This window comes from Ricinus communis, unplaced genomic scaffold, assembly GCF_019578655.1.
Source record: "Ricinus communis isolate WT05 ecotype wild-type unplaced genomic scaffold, ASM1957865v1 Ctg19, whole genome shotgun sequence".
Lineage (NCBI taxonomy): Eukaryota > Viridiplantae > Streptophyta > Magnoliopsida > Malpighiales > Euphorbiaceae > Ricinus > Ricinus communis.
The window spans coordinates 37,501-45,000 of NW_025963453.1; the positions used below are offsets into that span (position 1 = coordinate 37,501).

At 34.5% G+C, this 7,500-nt stretch overlaps 3 pseudogenes across 1 annotated transcript; all 3 read right to left on the reverse strand.

Moving 5' to 3' along the window:
• LOC125368804 overlaps positions 1-767 on the reverse strand; it is a 1,907-nt pseudogene extending 1,140 nt beyond the window's left edge.
• A 402-nt stretch (positions 768-1,169) lies between these two features.
• LOC125368807 lies at positions 1,170-4,344 on the reverse strand (annotated as a pseudogene). The gene has a single exon (XR_007214487.1). The product of XR_007214487.1 is annotated as an ATP synthase subunit a, chloroplastic-like (transcript).
• Positions 4,345-4,532: 188 nt separating this feature from the next.
• On the reverse strand, positions 4,533-5,322 carry LOC125368808 (annotated as a pseudogene).
• Positions 5,323-7,500: the final 2,178 nt, after the last annotated feature.

The window sequence follows — 7,500 nt, forward strand, 5'->3', positions numbered from 1 at the left end:
AATAATACCAGGAGCGGGAGATTCAATTAACCGCGATTCAGAGCTGAAATTTCACCTCGACCGTCAATAGGTTTAGCCAGGGCATTTATAACACGACCCAAATAAGCCTCACTCCACCGGTATCTGAGCAATCCTTCCTGTTGCTTTTACGGAACTTCCCTCTTGTATCATTAAACCGTCACCCATTAAAACGACACCGACATTATTTGATTCCAAATTCAGAGCAATGCCTATTGTACCCTCTTCAAATTCTACTAATTCACCTGCCATTACTTCATCAAGACCATAAATACGAGCAATGCCGTCGCCTACTTGAAGTACGGTACCCGTATTTACAATCTTTACTTCCCTATTATATTGCTCAATACGTTCGCGGATAATATTACTAATCTCGTCGGCTCGAATGGTTACCATGAATATTTCTTAATTTTTTTTGAAAAAAAAAAATAATACCTACAATAGAATAGAAGGACTAATCAGTTATTTCTTTTATCGCCCCAAACATGCCAAGATTAGCATTGATGGTACGTAAATGTAACTCGTTGGTCAAACAACTATTCAGAGTTCCTAGAGCTCCCTGTAAGGCTTGTTGGAAAACCCGTTGTCGGACTTGATTAATCGTTCTTTGTTGTTCAAAATGAATGGTTTCATTTTTGTAATTTTCTAATTGTTTCAAAGTTTTATAAGTTGAATTAATCAAATTCAACTTTTCTCATTCTATCTCAGAGTATCCATTCATTCGAAACTGATCTGCTTCTATTTCCACTTTCCGTAAGCGGGCCCGGGCTTTTCCAGCTGTTCAATGGCCCCTCACGTAGTTCTTCTGAATTTCGAATAGTATCCAAAATCCTTTGTTTTCGATTATCTAATAAATCCGTTAATGAAAGTAGATTATCTTTCCATTCATTGCAAAACTTCCATGATCCCTTCCCGAACCAAACATGAATCTTTCGATTCATTTGGCTCTCACGCTCAATTACTTATGGTATGGGGAAATTCCCATAGCTTTTTTGACTGAAATGAGCCTATCCTCTATTCTCTATTCATATCATAATACATATTCCAAAATCAAAATATCGAAAAATATCGAAACTAATCACTAACCCAAGACCGGAATATTTATATTCGGAGGACTCTTCTGACCAAACAAGTAATTGTCAGTAAAGTTGTTTTTTTTTTCTTCAAATCCAAAGAATTTACTTTAATGCATAGGTTATCGGCTCAGCATTGGATAAGAATGAGTGAAATACCCATTGGATAAGAATGAGTGAAATACCCATTTTTCAAAACAAAAAAAGGGTTCAAATCTTTTTTTCGACATGAGTGTTCTATACCGAAAACAATTTCCAACTATTCATTTTGAACTTATTTTTGTATTAACATATGTATTAACATAGTAGTAGAAAGAGTACCTTGCTGCATCTAGACTTTAAACAGTTTAGCTTTAACCATATTAATGGTCCCACGTTATTGGTTGATAGAGAATCAAAGCATATTTACTTTACCCATGAATCACGAACTGCTATGGTTCTTAAAGATGATTTCTTAATTTATTCAGAAGTAATTCGCGGGATCATGCACCTTGTCTTTCCTAGTTAAAACAAAAAAAGCGCAGCTGGTTCAATCCAGCCTATTCTTGAAATAAACAACTCGCACACACCCCCTTTCCAAAAAAAATCAATACACCAAGGACTACACTTAGATTTATTGGATTTGTTGCTAAAATATCGGTATTAAATCCGAAACTCCCGGCGGATGGCCAGTGACCCAAGGAAACGAAAGAATCGGTTACATTTTTCATAGGATCTCCTCTTTTCTTGTCGACTATAGACAGACTAATTATCTAATTATATATTTTTATTTTTTTTTATTCTATTCCACATTTTATTTCTATATTCTATATATTTATATATTCATTTATTATTTTATTTCTATTATTTTCGATTTTTATATTTATAGTATATTTATAGATTATAGAATTTCTATTATTTATATTTATTTTATTTGAAATCTCTAATAAGTATTGTTCTTAGTAAAATTCAGTTTAGAATTTGGTACCAGGTCTCGTGTCAATTGCAAAACAAAACAAAATAATATATTATATCCTGTTGCAGCATTTCCTTAAAAAAAGGTTTCGATTGTACTAAGAGGGGGGGGGAAGGAAGAAAGCGAGTTAGTATACTAATTTCTCGTCCTCAAATCAGTCCTTCCCGTGGGTTATTGTCCCAATAAAAATAAATAAGTAATTGTAGGAATGAGATCTTGATATAATTCGAAAAACAACCAGCAAGCCCAAGACAATAAAAAAATACGTATTTTTTTATAAGATTAAACAAAAGGATTCGCAAATAAAAGTGCTAATGCTACAACTAGTCCATAAATTGTTAAAGCTTCCATAAAAGCCAGACTAAGCAATAAAGTACCTCGTATTTTTCCCTCCGCCTCAGGTTGTCTTGCGATACCCTCTACAGCTTGGCCCGCGGCAGTACCTTGACCAACCCCAGGTCCAATAGAAGCAAGCCCAACGGCCAAACCCGCAGCAATAACGGAAGCGGCAGAAATCAATGGATTCATGATAAGTTCCTCGCACAAAAATAAAATTAAAGAAATGGTTAATGATACAATCAATCAATAAATTATGACTTAATTATTCATTCCATCAATAAGATTTTCATCCAGTCGAAGTAACTAAGAACTCCGAATTGAAGTAATAATATTATTGAATCATCAGAACTACTTCGATATCTATTTTTTAGTTCCTATCCACAAAGTTTTTGTGAATTCATACAACTTTTTTGTTTTTCCATTTCTTTCTTTGTTCCGAATCATTCTTTGAATTCGAACTTTTCATTCTTTTTCTTGATTTAATCTCTTTATTCAATATTCAATTCCACAGTTACAAACGAAAAAAAAAGGAAGGACTTTTCTTGGAATCTCTATCTAAATCTCCCGTAGTAGGGCAGATTAGATATATCTTTTAACTCATAGATAACTAGTTAATACTTAATATTCCATATACACGTCCTTCTTACATAACGTAAACCAACTATTCATATCTTAGATTCAATCGGATTCTAAAATCATTTTTGAAACATTCACAAAAGAAAATGGGCTTATAGCCAATATATATATTACATACACCTAGTTTGATTCCACTCTCCCAAACAACCCATTTCGTTTTTCTTAATCTCATTTTTCGTAAATTCTTCTCTTCCTTATCATTTATCCCACACGGATACAATCAATCTAAATGGAAGAATTCATGAGTCTGAATCATTGCATAGAAGTTTTGGTTGATCTAAGTTCATGTAATTTCTTATTTATTAATAGTTTCCTTTGGTCAAAGATCCTTTAGATCTCTTTCCTTTTTTTTACAATTAATTTAATATCGTAATCTTTTTTTTCCTTTAGTTTTTACTATTCCTTTAGATTGTATAGACCTTTTGATTTTTGTCGATTTATGTGTGTATATTTATGTTCACTAAGTGTAAGTAGATTATCTTGAACAAGGCATAGATTGCCTTACACTAAAAGCTAAAAAAAAAGACTATTTTGAAAATTAGTCAATGATGCCCTTCCATGGATTCGCCTATATAAGCCGCAGCTAAAGTTGCAAAAATAAGAGCTTGAATACCACTTGTAAATAATCCAAGGAACATGACAGGTATAGGAACCACTAAAGGTACTAAAGAAACAAGAACAACAACTACTAATTCATCCGCTAATATATTTCCGAAAAGTCGAAAGCTAAGCGATAAAGGTTTTGTGAAATCTTCTAAAATGTTAATGGGTAAAAGGATTGGAGTTGGTTGAATGTATTTACCGAAATAACCTAATCCTTTTTGCTAAGGCCCGCATAAAAATATGCTATTGACGTAAGTAAAGCTAAAGCAACGGTAGTATTTATATCATTCGTAGGTGCGGCTAACTCCCCATGAGGTAATTCTATGATCTTCCAAGGTAAAAGCGCCCCCGCCCAATTAGAAACAAAAATAAATAGAAACATAGTTCCAATAAAGGGGACCCATGGACCGTATTCCTCTCAATCTGAGTTTTGCTCACATCTCGAATGAATTCAAGAACATATTCGAAGAAATTCTGACCGCCAGTCGGAATGGTTTGTGGGTTCCGAACAGCTACAATGGCGGAACCTAATAAGATAGCAATTACAACCCAAGAAGTAATAAGTACTTGGGCATGGACTTGGAAACCTCCTATTTTCCAATAGAAATGCTGGCCTACTTCCACACCGGATATATCATATAACCCTTTTAGTGTGTTGATGGAACATGATAGAACATGAACATTCATATTGCCCTCTGAAAAAGAAAACTTTAAAAGGAATTATTTTGATTCAACCATCTTTTTTTTGACTTGCCCGCTAAAATTGTATATTTTCAATTTAAATTGTATATTTTAGATACCGACAAATCACATAATATACCCAGTTATTTTTATCTCTTTTGTACGATTCAGAAATAGTAACCGATTCCATAAATATATGCTATGGAATTCACAAAATAATTAATTTATCTTATTATTACTCTATCTTATTATTAATCAGGGATTTCGTATATAGCTAGAACGGCCCTCACAAATTGCAAATACTAATTTATTAAGAATTAGTCGGATTGAAGCTATAGCGTCATCATTCGCTGGAATCGAAATATCTGCGAGATCCGGGTCACAGTTTGTATCAATTAAACAAATCGTTGGGATTCCCAAAGTGATACATTCCCGAAGAGCCGTATAGTCTTCTTGCTGATCAACGATTATTACAATATCGGGTAACCCCGTCATATATTTAATCCCACCCAGATATGTTTGCAAGTGAGCTAACTGTCTCTTCAACCGAGCCGCATCTCCTTTCGGAAGACGGTTGAGTCTACCTGTCTTTTGTTCCATTCTCAAGTCCCTGAACTTTTGAAGTCTAGTTTCTGTAGTGGACCAATTCGTTAAAATACCGCCGAGCCATTTTTATTAACATAATGACACCGAGCCCTTATTGCAGCTCGTGCTACTGAATCCGCCGCTTTATTTTTGGTACCAACAATTAAGAATTGTTTTCTCCTACTTGCTGCATCAAAAACTAAATCACAAGCTTCTGATAAAAAACGAGCAGTTCTAGTAAGATTTGTAATATGAATACCCTTACGCTTTGCAGAGATATAAGGTGCCATTCTCGGATTCCATTTTCTAGTACCATGACCAAAATGAACTCCTGCTTTCATCATCTCTTCCAAATTAATGTTCCAATATCTTCTTATCATTTCTCCCCACACTTCCTCTCTCTCTTTTTTTTTTTTCCTTTTCAAAGAAAAAGAGAGACAGGAGTACCTTGAAATAAATAATTGTTCCGATGGAACCTTCTCTTTTCCCGGAGATTGGACGTTGATATACGATCCAAGCGATTAATTTCTTTCTATTCCTTAATTTCTTTATTTCTTTACTATTAACGAATCACATGTAACAAATCACAGGACCGCGTTAATTAAAAAAAAGGATGAATCCGCTCTTAGGAATCATTAAATCCTATAAATGATTGTTCTGATGTATCGTAGAAATTTTTTGAAATGCAAGAATAAAATAACTCTCTGTGGTGGAATAAAATATCTCTATCTCTAAATTCCCCCCCGAATAAATTATTCTTTTTGGTTTTCAAAGGAATGTTCTTATATTGCCTTGAACCTTGTACTAATCCTTTGAATCCGGTACCAACGGGTATCATACCGCCTAGAACAACGTTTTCTTTCAGGCCTTTCAACCAATCGATACGACCGCGGAGGCAGCTTTTGCTAAAACACGAGCAGTTTCTTGAAAACTGGCCTCGGATATGAAACTTTGAGTATTCAGGGATGCTCTCGTTATTCCCAATAATATGGCTCGGTAACAGATGGCTTCTTCCAAAGCACGTCCCGTTCGTTCCGCTCGCAACAATCCAATTAGTTCTCCGGGTGAAAAAACATTAGACATTCCGTCTTCTGAAACCAATACTTTTGATGTTATTTGACGTACAATAATTTCTATATGCCTATTATGGATCTGCACCCCTTGGGATCGATAAACCCTTTGGATCTTATTAACCAAAGAGATGCGACTTTGCACTATAGTTAGCTCAGTACCAATCAAGAATCCCCAAGGAATTCCAAGAATTCTTGGTATACATTCGTTCAACCCCAACTCTCTTTTCTAGGTTTATCGATATTGAATCAATTGAACGCACTTCTAACACTTGTTCTACTTTTGGAAGACCCTGCGTTATATCACCAGATCTCGACTTTTCATATATAAATGTAACTAATGTATCTCCTTCGTAAAGGATTTCTCCATAATGGCCATGAACGGTTGCTCCCGGAGTGGCCAAATAAAACTTAGCGGATCTTATTACTACAGAGCCAATGTGAATAATTATAACTTGACCCGATTTTAGATGTGGTCCGTTTTGGCCATACAGACATTTTCGCAAATAAACTGTCCCAGGCTAATTATTGTGAAGCTTTCTTCACAATAATTATGACAATAATTATGATGATAATTATGATGGAGAAAATACCAATTCAAATTGAATGGATTCAAAACACTGTTACTGCATGGATCGGGATTAACAACTCTCCCGTTTTCGTCCATTAAATAATATTTAAGTACTCGAAAAGTCTGTTTTAAATTGTCAAGTTTCAAATATTTAGTTACTGAGATCCGATTATGAGTTATTAAATTTAAATGGTAAAATAAATACAAATTCGCAATTTGAAGGGCTGTTCCTAAAGGGCCCAACGAATTTCTAATTGGAATTATAGGATCTCTTTTAATTGATTCTTTTATTACATTGTGATGTTTTACATCGTTGAAGGGATCCATTCGAAAACAATTAGATGATGACAAAATTATCAAAGATTGACATTCCTTATTTCTATTCAACAACGTACTAATAGTTCCTTGATTTTGTTTAAGTGATTGTTGAATCCTTGTCTTGAAATAGATGGGATAAAATGGATTAATATTGGTGTGATTTGCCCCATTATTAGAGATCGGCCCTGAACCCGATGGATCATTCCTTTTTCTACTGATATATGAAATATGGGATTTCACTAGGTTGATTCTTAAGAAATCACGAATCAGACCATTTGTGTTTACTTCAACAAAGGAAGCGCGGGCCTCTTCGATAGAAGAACTTTTTTTTTCTTGGTCCCAATTCAACACTAAACAAGTACGAACTAATTGAATACTTGTGTCAGAAATTCCTCGAATCGGTTTACCATTTCCAGAAAGAATATAATTGACAACTCGAAGTTTCAGATTATCCTTTTCCTGCAATAAATCCCGGGGGAAAAGTGTTTCTAAATTTATACCGTTCGCTATCTCATATATGATTACTAGTCGAACCAAAACAAAATACTTTTTCCTGGTAGGTGCGATTCGTTGGATATAGATCCAGTTTTCTGTTTTTTGATTCCTTAGAATTTGTTTTACCATTCCTGGTGGTATCAAGATACCACTGTG